This window comes from Sinocyclocheilus anshuiensis, unplaced genomic scaffold (assembly GCF_001515605.1).
Source record: "Sinocyclocheilus anshuiensis isolate Anshui unplaced genomic scaffold, SAMN03320099.WGS_v1.1 scaffold11, whole genome shotgun sequence".
NCBI classification, from domain to species: domain Eukaryota; kingdom Metazoa; phylum Chordata; class Actinopteri; order Cypriniformes; family Cyprinidae; genus Sinocyclocheilus; species Sinocyclocheilus anshuiensis.
The window spans coordinates 1,221,876-1,235,781 of NW_015551076.1; the positions used below are offsets into that span (position 1 = coordinate 1,221,876).

The 13,906-nt window shown below is 36.7% G+C and overlaps 1 protein-coding gene across 1 annotated transcript in view; it reads left to right on the top strand.

Moving 5' to 3' along the window:
* The first annotated feature begins 8,787 nt into the window (after positions 1 to 8,787).
* Positions 8,788 to 13,906, top strand: part of LOC107662402 (cytochrome b561-like) — a 20,818-nt gene continuing 15,699 nt past the window's right edge. The window contains exon 1 of the mRNA XM_016452406.1: positions 8,788 to 8,906. The gene's annotated coding sequence lies outside the window, so the exon portion shown is untranslated. The remainder of the gene's footprint in view (positions 8,907 to 13,906) is intronic.

The window sequence follows — 13,906 nt, forward strand, 5'->3', positions numbered from 1 at the left end:
TTTTGCAAAATATTACACCATATACTCATTATATTTTACTAAACCTGTTAGTCTTAATTACTTAATGTACAGTATGTTTAAATTATGAAACATGCTATGACAGCCATTGTGTAATTTAATATATATTTTAACAAATAGCTTAGAAATTGTATTATTTATAAGTTAATTTAAAAACTGCATTATGTGCAATTTACATGTTTGCAGAATTTGTAAAAAAAATGTATTTATTTTTTAAGTTGAGTGTTGATCATCTATTTAAAAATAAATAGCAATTAAATTTAAGTTTGGGTTAAGTTGTTAGGCCTAATTGTAACCTTATAATGTAAAAGGGCTCCCTATAGTCTTAAGCATAATCTGAGGTAGATTTTTATCACTAAAAAAATTTAAACTATAACTGAATGTATTTAAAGAAAGAGAAAATCAATATTTTATATTGTTAATCCAAACAATATAAAGATGTATCCTGTTGATAAACAATATAAAAACAGACGTCACAGGGCTAAATGTGTAGCATTTTAATAAAACTGTTAATGTTACAGCAGCTGGGAATATGAACGTGCATGATCGTGCATATTTTAATATTTAGGTTTTTTGTTGTTTTTTTTTAAATCTAAAACATAGAGACACTGATGTAGATGTGTCTGCATTCAAGCATTTCAGTGGGCTTAAATATATCACCCTTTACAGCAGATTTAGTTCACAAACAACTGACAGTTTTGACCTAAATATGATTTTCAGTTACAATAATTAATCCTAAAATTCGACATTAGTAACTTACTTTTAACAGCATCAGACACGCGCGCGCGCTCACAAGATCTCCCGGTTCTTACTTGTGAATTCAGTTCAGTTACAATAGTTAATCCTAAAATTCGACATTAGTAACTTACGTTTAGCAGCATCAGTCACGCGCGCGGTTCTTACTTGTGAATTCAGTCCACTGGAGACTCGCACTAAACGGTTCATTTGAATCAGTGAGTTGTCGACTCGAGAACAGCTGCAATCGGACCATTCTAATTCGTGAATGAATCGGTTGGTGCGATTTGCGAACCGATTTAAAAGGTTAATTGAAAAGAATCAGTTCGTTCTGCGTGTCGGAGCACGTGATATATTATAAGAAGTAACGATATGTTTTATGAAATGTAGTGAAGTAAAAAGTACGATCTTATGCTTTGGAATGTAGTGAAGTAAAAGTAAAAGTTACTCAAAATAAAACTACTCCAGTAAAGTACAGATACTTGAAAAATGTACTTAAGTACAGTAACGAAATAAAACTACTCCGTTACTGTCCACCACTGTATATATAAAATGCCATGTCAGCATTTAAGACTATATATATATACACACACACACACACACACACATATATATATATATATATAATTCTTAAAATAAATAAATAAGAATTTTTTTTTCTCTAAACTTCCCCAAACCCCAGTTTGAAAACCATTCAGGACATACCAGAATGCAAACAAACCCACAGTATATCACAATTTCACTCCCTTTCAACATGCTGCATCTCTCTAACACTCTTGCTGTAGTTTCAATCACGATCCAGTAGTGCTGCTGTGATTCCTTGCAATGTATCTTATCATAATTACCACTATTGTGCCATTAAGGGTCATGGTATAGCCTACTTGCTGCTATTTCAAGCGAAAACTCTGAAACACACCTTTGATGTAGTCACTATTACTCACCGCTTACATGGCACTTTACTCAGTTGTTTTTGAACCTGTAATGTCCAGAGCAATCACAAAAATCACCACTCAAATGCACCAATGCATCTTGTGGAGAGGAGAGTGGATTTCTCAAAATGAATCTGGCTTTATGCCCCCAAAATTGGCAATAATGCTCGTGGTATACTGTAGCCTGCTCACAGCAAATTCAAGCAAAAACCTTGAATAAGAGACCCATTACAAATATAAACCCAGAAAACTGCCAGATGTCTGTTGGGAAATTCTGTCTGTTCTTTTCAATAACCTGCTGAAATATAGACCAGTATAAAACAGAAATGTCTAAAATAAGCTGGGTGACACAGTTTGCCAAAAGACTGCTATTCCCTCACTCAATACTTCACTACATTTTGACAAAGAATGATATTCAGACTTGCACAGAGCTCTGTTGAGCAACACCACACAATCCAGAGCATTATTAAGAATTACTGTGAAGTTCAAATCAGACGTCAGAGAAATCAACAGGACAGCTCACAGACAAATACACACAAAAGATATGACTGCATACACAGAGGTCTGGAGGGAGGCTGAACTGTGTGTGTGCGTATGTGTGTTAAAGGGTTAGTTCACCCAAAAACCAAAATTCTGTCATTAATTACTCACCCTCATGTCGTTACGAACCCGTAAGACCTTTGTTCGTATTCAAACACAAATTAAGATATTTTTGATGAAATCCAAGAGCTTTCTGACCCTGCATAGACAGCAATACAACTGACACGTTCAAGGTCCAGAAAGGTAGTAAGGACATCATTAAAATAGTTCATGTGACATCATTGCTTCAACCATAATTTTATGAAGCTACGAGAATACATTTTGTGCACAAAGAAAACAAAAATAATGACTTTATTCAACGATTTCTTCTCTTCCGAGTCAGTCTCCGCTGGATTTCATGAAAAATATCTTAATTTGTGTTCGGAAGATGAATGAATGTCTTACGGGTTTGGGTCGACATGAGGGTGAGTAATTAATGACAGAATTTTCATTTTTGGGACAACTGTCCCTTTAAGAATTCAGAATGGTTAACAAAAAGACTAATGGTCTGACATCACCTGATAACTCATCCATCTCAAAGCCCTGACCACAATGATCTTTTCTCCGTCATTCTACACCCAGAGACTATTCGTTACTAGGACTCACCGTGCCCTTCATATAGAACGCAAAACTTCCATTCTGACAAACGACGTCGTAAAGATGAGGGTGTGAACGTGGACGTGTAGGTGAGGAACAAGACAACCAAAGACGAGTCAGTCTCCGCTGGATTTCATGAAAAATATCTTAATTTGTGTTCGGAAGATGAATGAATGTCTTACGGGTTTGGGTCGACATGAGGGTGAGTAATTAATGACAGAATTTTCATTTTTGGGACAACTGTCCCTTTAAGAATTCAGAATGGTTAACAAAAAGACTAATGGTCTGACATCACCTGATAACTCATCCATCTCAAAGCCCTGACCACAATGCACCTAAAGCAACTAATCAATTAAAATAAACAACTCACTAGTTGATTCTAATTTAATGATGGTGCTGTATTCAGTCATCCTCTAAATTTAAATCTACACTACTTATTCAGAGGAAGGTCTTGAGTGTTTTTTTTTTTTTTAATAACCCGTGACCCTGACTGTTCTGTTGTTCTATCTAGTTTTTTGAAATGTAAGAATGGATTTTATATAAATGCCCCCCTAAGAAATGTGTCCATAAAATAGCCTAAATATAAAAGTGCATCCTTAAGACCTTAAATGAGTTTTACAAATATTAATATAGTGAGAAAGTCTAGGTTAGGTGCAAACTACAGAAACTGGATGCAAAGAAGAAGAAAAATGGCCGGTTAGAATTTTTAAAGATTTTATTTGTATACCATAAATACTGTGAAATATTACTAGAATTTTTATACTGATTTGTTGCTTGAGAAACATTTACTATTATTTATCAATGTTGAAAACATTTGTGCTGCTTAATATATATAAAAAAAAACAATTTTTTTGAGGAATAGAAAGTTCAAAAGAACAGCATTTACTAGAAATAGAACTGTTTTGTAATAATGTAAGAAGTCGCATTTTATTCATTTAAATGTGGCCTTGCTGAATAAAAATATCAATTTAAAAGAAAAAACTGGCCTCAATTTCGAATGGATATTTGAATTTAAATATATTATAAAAATCAAATAACATCCTACAAAAGAAACATTGTCCATATTAAATATAAGTTTAGTTGGCTGTGAACTGAAACTCCTATAAATCCAAAGCACAATGACTGTTCTTGTCTTGTTTTTCAACACACATGCAATGTGTTTTTCTTCAATGCAGAGTCTGCAGGAGGCATGGCTACATCACCGTCTGCTTTCTGTCCTTTTTATCCATACCATGCTCACAAGCTCATTACACAAACTCTTCCAGGAACTGGAACTCACACCACCTGAAACACACCTTGATTACTCAGTCACTAGATTACACATTGATTACTTGCCACTTTACTCAACTGTTTCTGAGCCTGTAATGTCCAGAGTGATTACAAAAATCACCAATCATCTGCACGAACTGTGGCAGAGTGGATTTCCCAACACTCAATCTGGCTTGAAATTTAGCCCTAACCATAAAAGTTTAAACACTCAACAGCCTGCTGAAATCCTGACAGGGAGTTGCTGGACGCCTCGCAGCGGCCAGGATCGTGAAAGAGGGTACAGGTCATCCGTGTGGCGTAACCACGGCAACATCTGTTTTCAACGCATCAAAATATTTTCGGATTTCCACACTCCTACATTCCACACTCACCTCCTGGCCCAGAGGGGTTACAGTCTTATTGTTAAGCGGCTGAAGGAGCTGGTGTGGCTGTGGGTGGTGCAGAGGTTTGGATCTTTTCTCCGTCATTCTACACCCAGAGACTATTCGTTACTAGGACTCACCGTGCCCTTCATATAGAACGCAAAACTTCCATTCTGACAAACGACGTCGTAAAGATGAGGGTGTGAACGTGGACGTGTAGGTTATATATATATATATATATATATACACACACACACACAACTGAAAGAACTACTGATGTCCAGTGCAAAAAATAACCTTTAAATGTTTCAGTTGCCTTTTATTTACCCATTTTTAAAACAGAAAGCACTCATGAGTATCTATGTGACTATAAAGTACAACTACCTTGCATTTACTACAAGCAATGTGTAACTCAGCTTCTCTGGAAGAGAGGATCAAAGTCCAAGCGCCTGTCAGACTAGATTGAGCCAATCAAAACAAACCACAGAACAAACAGACAAAAATAGACAAAACTATGCATACTGTAAGATAAGAGCTGAATCAAACTTCCAAAATATCACAGTTATGCAACTTCTTAATGCAACTGCAGTCGCCTAGTGCAAATATTTATCGACTGCCTAATCACATTAGTTGGTCGGGACAATATGAATTTTCTTGCTTCTACCTAATTCGATCCACATTAACTTGAATCTGTACTATCAAAGCAAAGGTGTGATTAAGCCATTACAAGGACATTCTTTACTTCAGAAACCACTCGGTTCTCCATTTCTTCTCTCCTCACAGAGTACTGAAAATGTATTCATCCTCAGACCATCTAAGATTTAGATGAGGTTGTTTATACATCTGAAGAGATTCTGAGGAATTCAGCATTATATCACTTGCTCACCAATGGATCCTCTGCAGTGAATGGGTGCCATCAGAACGAGAGTCCAAACAGCTGATAAAAACATCACAAAAATCCACAAGTAACCCACGCCACTCCAGTCCATCAATTAACATCTTCAGAAGTGAAAAGTGGCGTGTTTGTAAAAAATATAAATCCATCTATTGATTCTGGCCAAAATATGAGTCTACAATCCAAAATAACGCTTAATCCAGTGAAAAAATCAATCCCTTGTTGTCACACATCTATCACATCAAACTCCACTGACATATCTGTTTTGGATGAAGCGTTATAATGGATATAGGAATTGTATTTTAGCCTAAAAGCAACAGATTAAAGTTAAAAACGTCTTGATGGATTTGTTTAAACATACAACTTGTGGATTACTTGCATTACTTGTGGATTATAGTTATGTTTTTATCAGCTGTTTGGACTCTCATTCTGACGGCACCCATTCACTGCAGAGGATCCATTGTTGAGCAAGTGACGTAACGCTAAATTCCTCAGAACCTGTTCAGATGTAGAAACAAACTCATCTAAATCTTAGATGGTCTGAGGTTGAATACATTTTAAGCGAACTTTCGCTGTATTCAAGACACAGCGGTAGTAGTCTGCGAGGAGAGAAGATATGGAGTAGAAAGTGGTTTCTGAAGTAAAGAATGTCCTTGTATTGTCTTAATCACATTACCTTTGCTTTGATAGTACAGATTCAAGCTAATGTGGATCGGATTAGATAGAAGCAACTAATGCGATGCTAAATTTCTCCAAATCTGTTTAGATGAAAAACAAACTCTCAATCTATATCTTGGATGGCCTGAGGGTGAGTAAATTTTCAGCAAATTTTCATTTTTGGGTGAACTATTCCTCGAATATCCACACCTTATGTTTACATCCAAAATAAAGAATCACAGTCCAAGAGTCAAATATGAAATCCAGCTGATTTGCATAACAAATCAATCCTGAGGATATAACCATTTCATAATTTTCAAAATCTAAACAAGCCCATCAGTGTACCAATCCCTAGACCTATTGCTTCGCCAATACTAAAACCAGATTTTTAAAGAACACTTTTTTTTTGTTAACAACAGATGGTGGTCCTCCACAGATCCATAAGCAGTGAAGAGGGTGTAGTTCCCTGGAAATAACTAATGCGTCAACTCACTAGTAAACGTGACTAAGGCAGATTGCGCTTGTATCCTTGAGCACTGTCATTTCCACTATCAGCCGACCCCTCTCACATCCTAGAGCAAACACAGCTTTTTAAGCTACTTTAATGGTTGTTCTAAACCAGTGTTTCCCAACGGGGGGTGCCATCTGTCGAGAGCAGGTGTGCCATGTAAAAAATCCTTTTAAAATATTTTTAAATTGCTAAAATGTTCAAAAGAGCATCTATTATATAATATCCATTTCTGATGTCTCCAAAAAATTAGAGATGCACCGAAATTTTGGCTGCCGAAAATTAGTTCACCACTCAGGTTTCACTTTCACGTGGTGTGACGCTCTGCATATTATCCCGCTCTATGCGTGTGCGCTCCGCTCAGTCGCTCCACTCATATACCGTTCATGCGAATCGGAACAGCGAAGTCCACCCAAAAATTGAGCCGACAGGAAACATCGATGTAGTACAGTATTGTTTCTGTTTGCAATAGCCCTACTGTGTGTAACATGGTGTGGTATATGGGCAACTCTGGTAACGCTGGTAACTCTCACTCATTGATCTGCTAACCGCTATGTTATGCTCACGTGTTCTGATAATAAAGGTTGGGAAACACTGTTCTAAACCACCCATTAAAGGGGTCATATGATGCTTTTTTAAAGATCATTATTTTGTGTATTTGGTGTAACAGAATATGCTGTCTGCAATAGCTCTACTGTGCTGTAACATGGTGTGGTATATGGGCAACTCTGGTAATGCTGCCCTCTCATTCGTTGATCTGCTAACTGCTATGTTATGCTCATGTGTTCTGATAATAATAGCTTTCTAGGACTAAACATTTGGATAATTGGTAAAAAATAAAAAAAAAAAAATATTAAATATCTTAACCCTACTGTTAGACCTACCTGAAAAATTAAAATGCAATTTATTTAATTCGAAGGCCTGTCGTTATTTTTTATTTGTGCTATCATTATTCATTTCTTTATTTGTGTGGCAGAGTCTTAACTCTGATAAAGAATATCTCTTTGGATTTGAGACTTTAGTCTTTGCAACTTCAGGGATCTTATCTATGCACAATCAGCTTGTAACACTCCAAAGAGAAAGGAAAACTTGAAATCGCATCATATGACCCCTTTAAGTCAATAATCTTTTAAATGCATGTTAAAAAAAAAGTCACTACTTGAGATCCTCCGAATTCAGACGCACCACAATAAAGTGCCACCCAAAAGTATTTGTTGATGCCGTTCAACTAGCCCAATTACTGTTACATAATTGAACCTGACCTGGCAATACTAACCTACAATGAAGTGTTATTTGCTACACCCAAACTCACAACATAATAATGCTCCAATAGCATCACCTTCCATTCACACAAATCTTGACGAATGAGCCACATCCTGCTTTAGCCCAGAGAAAAATGTCAATCTTGGTGCATGAAGTGATACACCAGCCTATTCCTGGGACTGCTGAAGTCATGACTCAATTTGAGGAGTTAATCGGGAGAAAAAACTGAGAAATGATTTGATTACTTCAAGTCCTCAGTCAACCCACTTGACAAGAGAGGTGAAAATGCTGAACAGCAGACAGCCTTGACTTATAACCAAATGATAATTATTGGAAATATTACTGCATCCAGATAGATAGATAGATAGATAGATAGAGACTAATTAATTTTAATAAAACAACCTCTTATACCAAAGTACATAATGTTCTCCCATCCCATACTTAAGTTAAAGTTTTGTCAGAGAAAGAATTCAGCATTTTACCTATAATCATCATCTAGAAGGTATGCTGCAACCAAGACACACAAAAATATACATGAATCGCTGAATAAAATACTTCAGACATCTTTCATTTATTTTCTGAGCACTGTAAGTGACCATAGCCTGGCTGTAAACCAACATGACAATCTCACTCGCGCGATATTCTGATTCTTTTTTATTTATAGTTGCGCAATAAAAGAAGATCATGATGAATATGATATAATGGCTTCTTCTCCTCCAGCTCCAGAAACAACATCTGCGCTATACTGGAGTTCAACTGACTGTCCAAAACGCTCAGATAAGATACTGGGAGGCTGATGGTCATGAAAATATTAAACACATCCCGTCAGGCGATTCCCACGGGTAAAGAAATGGCGATAGTTTTGCACTAACGCCAGGAACTCGGACTAAATCTGACAAACTCTTGATGTTTGTTTAAGCCTGTCCAGGCTGCGAAACTACCAGTGTGCAAAAGGTGTAAAGCTGTCTAAATGCACTAGAAAATCAATCCGCTGTCAACCTAACGTGTTTCCCTGCGGGTGAGACCGCTGCCTGTCGGTGGGTGTCAAGCCCAGGAGGGAAAAGACAGAACACAAACCATCACTATCAGACGATGTAAGTGTTTCTTTCTACTTTACCTGATACTTGTTGTCGTTCCGAGGCGCCGTCACGGTCCGTTTTATTTCAGCGCCTGTCTACCACTTTATCACTTTTACAAAGCTATTTTCCTCCTCCGTTCATGAAAAGTATAAATTCTCCTGCCTCAACTCTCTTTCCTCCATATTTGCAGCTTCTCCACCAACAACAACATTAATGACGTGCTCTCGGCGGTCACGTGACCACGGCCGTGGGTTCTAAAAATAGCGCGCGACACGACCGATTACACCCAACAGAGCGGGTCTCGCGGGTCTCAAAGATACCGCGCTGAAGACCGCTGTTAATTATGATTATGTCTTTCGAGTGTCTGAGGTTGCTACAAAGCATGGCCCCAGTTTACCGGGAGTTGTCTATTTTTTTTTACATATGTATATTTGAACAGGAACTAAACTGGTTTTAGGGAAGAGGGCGTCCCCTTTGGGTGGGCTGTGGAGGAATGTGATGCGTGGGGAGAATGTGGTGGGCGCGAGAGGATCATGCGTGTGCCTGTTTCACTTATAACATTTTCTTAAAGGTGCTGTGTGCGATTTCAGCCGTTTTCACGGACTTATGCCAGACTTAGTCATGTAGTTAAAGGTTCGCTCTGCCATTTTTTTCACTAATTAAAGTTGTGCACATCACTTTTGAGTAATATGATTAAAATGAGGCAGACACACATTAGCTGAAGACAGTCCTCTAGAAACGCTGACTGGCTGATAAAAAACGGGCCGCTCTCTTGACTCTTCCATATTCCACTATTTCCTTATAAAGAAAATATTTATGTAATTTTTGAGAAATTATAGAACAAAATTCAAAACCATTTGACTAGCTAGCTCTTGATGAGTCACAGTTTAAAGGGATAGTTCACCCAAAAATGAAAATTCTGTCATTACTCACCCTCATGTCATTCCGAACCCGTAAAACCTTCGTTTGTCTTTGAACACAAATTAAGATATGTTTGATGAAATCCAAGAGCTTTCTGACCCTGCATAGACAGCAATGCAACTGACACGTTCAAGGTCCAGAAAGGTAGTAAGGACATTGTTAAAATAGTCCATGTTACATCAATGGTTCAACCTTAATTTTATGAAGCTACGAGAATACACTTTGTGTGCAAAGAAAACAAAAATATTGACTTTATTCAACAATTTCTTCTCTTCCGCATCATCTGATGTCACATGAACTATTTTAACCATGTCCTTACTACCTTTCTGAGCCTTGAACATGTCAGTTGCATTGCTGTCTATGGAGGGTCAGAAAGCTCTTGGATTTCATCAAAAATATGTTAATTTGTGAAAATTATATCAAATGTGTATGCGTGTGTATATATATATATATATATATATATATATGTATGCATATATATATACATGCGTGTGTGTGTGTGCGTACGTATGTATGTATACATATAGTTTTAAATGTAAAATTTTAAAAATTGAAATATATATGTGTGTGTAGGCCTAAGCAAAATGACACATCATGGTAAACCTCTTAACTGTCACCCATCCCCTCTGTGGGATGCCTAAATTTACTTCACTATATTACAATTAAATCATAATCTAATCATGATAAACTGTATATCGTTGGAAAGGTCTAAGACTCCTAAATAGATATTTTACCACTGTTTTTTGTGAAAAATTATGTAGGAAAAGTAATGGGTTAATTTATGACAAGAGTGCACCTCAAAAATCTACATCATAACAGGAGCTCTGACCTTTGTCACAAAGTCTTCTTCGTTGCCTTTTTCTCTATCACACTTTAGAAATCATCAGAAATTATACATCAATTGAAAACTTAAAATCTCAAAATTCATCCTGATTTTAAAATCAGACGTTGCATTACCATGGAAATGGTACATCAAAATCAAAATCATATTACAGAATATTTTCATTCATGAATTATAAAAATGTAAGTTTGGGTAGTGCACTTTCACATCTACATTCAAAAATGTGAGTGAAACTTAAGGGGTTAAACTTCTTTAGATCAAAAACTTAACTGCAAACTCCAAAGAAAATGGATAGAAAAAACAGCTCTTCAGTTAGTTTGACCGCCTGATGGTGACAATCAACATTTTCTGAAGGTTACACACCTCTTTTCACTTAGCATTTGTTGAAACAGATAACAATACATACAAAAATATAATAATAATGAAAAAAAAATTATTCACGGAAAGTGACAGAGCCTATGGGTTGTCGTAAAGACACTTAATTTCTATTCACACTTCACACTTATTTCAATAATACAGAAACATTTTATGTGCAGTATTTAAAAAAAAAAAAAGCTTACAGCACCTTAAAATGACCACAATGTGACTTATTAGTAAAGCTTTCCGAACATGGGCGATTCGTTTCAAACTGATTTACCCTCTAGTCTGTACTCAACCAAAGCTTTCTGGATGGAGAGTAGAGAATCTTCGCGTAGGTTTTGCATCCTGCTAGGGTTTGACATCTTGACCCCACACCCACCTGCATTGTGCTTATATTCTATTCATTCAAATGCTGCAGTGCTCTCGGATGAGTTTTTACATTGGTAATGCTTTTGACATTTCGTTGTTATTACCGTTTCAGGAGGTGGAACGACGGCTTTTTGTTTGTGGGCGGTTCATCTTAACAATTCATTTCAAGTGGTTTGCTGTTGTGTTCTCCAGTGCGCAATTACCCTACATATCGCTTAGGTCACGTCTTATTGTGGTGGTCTCATAAATGCACTCTCTTTCTTTCTCGCTCTATTATGCACACAGTCCATATTGGTTGTTTACTCTGCTATGCACACTCACCAGTTTGCCATGGATGCATCTGGCTTGCGTGCCTCATTCTAGTCCACAGGTCACTACAGAGCCATGCCTTAAACATAAACACATACGCTTATGCACGCCTGCACATACACAAGCATTCACTCTACGCTTACACAAGCGTTGCCCTTAGACTTCAGACTGGTCAAGAGTGAAGCAGTGCATCAGAGCAGACTGGAATTCCAGGCAAAGCGGGAAACAGATCTCTGTGTTTCTCGTCCCAGTGAGCGGCAGATAGTTTGCTCTTTTACGTCACAGGCTCATTCATGTGAAGGTGGTGTGGAGCGATCGATGTGCACATGTTGACAGATAAAAAAAAAGCAGCTAAAAATAAACCATCCGCAGCAATATCCCTCCACCACCTCACAGCCGCAGGGACAAACACGTGAATTTTTGTTCTCTTCCTGGTACAACAAGAGAGAAAACAGGATAAGGGGAGGATGAACGTAGAACAAAGATTGAGGAAATGTCACAGAAACCAGCCCTTTCTGTTTAGCAGTAACACCTACAACACGCCGCAGGAGGGTAAATGTGTATGTTTAAAAGTTGCAAGTATGAGGTTATTGCATACATTTAAAAGCATATTTGCTCTTAAAATGTAAGAGTTTAATGGGAAAAATGGGAGTTGTTTGAGCTTAGCAATCTTAAGTGAATTCCTATGGGATTTCTTGGCCTGGTAATGGCATTAATGGGCAGTCCAGTGGGTAACAATAACAATACTTTGAGCTGAAAAACAATAGGCATTCACCATGCAGCCTTAAAAGTGTAGTTTACCCAAAAATGAAAATCCCATCATCATTTACTCACCCTCAATATGGAAGCCCGTTTTTGCCATGCAAAAATAAAAATGAGAAATTGCGACTTCTTATCTCTTTCTTTATCTATTTTCTATCGATCTTATCTCTTTATCTACTTTTTTCAAGGAACATATCTCACAATTCAGACAAAAAGACCAAACTGTGAGATATAAACTCAGAATTGTAGTATATAAATTCTGAGAAAAAAAGTCAAAATTTAAAGTTTATATCTCACAATTATTACCCCCCCAAATTATGAGGGGGGAGCGGGGGTGCTTTGGCAATACACTGTAAAACATTTCCCCGTAAATTTACAGTAAAATACTGGCAGCAGTGGTTCCAGCCATTTACTGTAATTTTTAGTGCTCATACACTCTGGGAACACTTTTTAAATTTGTCAGAAAATGAACCTGTTGGTTAATGAACTATTTTTGTGTTTGTTACAGTAGAGGAGGAAAAAACTAACAAAACACAATCTTAACAGAAATGCAGGACAAGACAAGACCAGACAATTCAGCTGTGTGTAAAAGTAATTGGGTTTTCTAGTTAACAAGAAAGGAGTGAATAATTAGGTGACTGAGTATCACAATGTTCTTCAAGGGGGTAGTTCACCTAAATAAAATTAAATCTCAGAATTTACTCAAGTCAAGTCAAGTCAAGTCAAGTCAAATCACCTTTATTTATATAGTGCTTTTAACAATACAGATTGTGTCAAAGCAGCTTTACAGTATCAAATAGGAAAATAGGAATCAACGTCTTCTGAAGCCAAACGATAGCTGATATTTTTAACTATTAATCTATAAGTAATTTCTTGTGATGCAAGTCCTTTGTGAATTTCGTGCAAGAAGTGTCAATCCTTTGTGCTTGTGATGTAAGCTTCACAATGCATATACATCACAATGTAATTACTCATAATTTATAGTTATCTTAGTATTTGTAGCTATATTAGTATTTTTCTTAGACACACCTATCGTTTGGCTTTGATTTATCTACTGTGGTCACTTTTTTTTTTAAAGCATTGAACTAGAGGCAGCCATTTAAAGGCATTTCATGGACTCTTATGGATGGATTATTTAATTTAAAATCCTTATTTATGTTTATCTGAATGCCATGAAGAATCCCCGAAACATCAGGGATGGCATGAGGGTGAGAAAATGATGAAATAATTTATTACTGGGTGAACTATCCCTTTAAGCTAACAACACACAATCATAATCTACCATGTCTTTACTTAGCACATCCCATTAAACATCTACAATGCTGCGGAAAAAGTGCAAATTGTAAGATGTTTTCATGTATTCATTCATTTATTATTATTTTATTTTGTAATAGAGGTTAATGAGTCCTTTGTTAGTCTTGATCAGTTAAACCGAACTGAAAAAATTATGCGG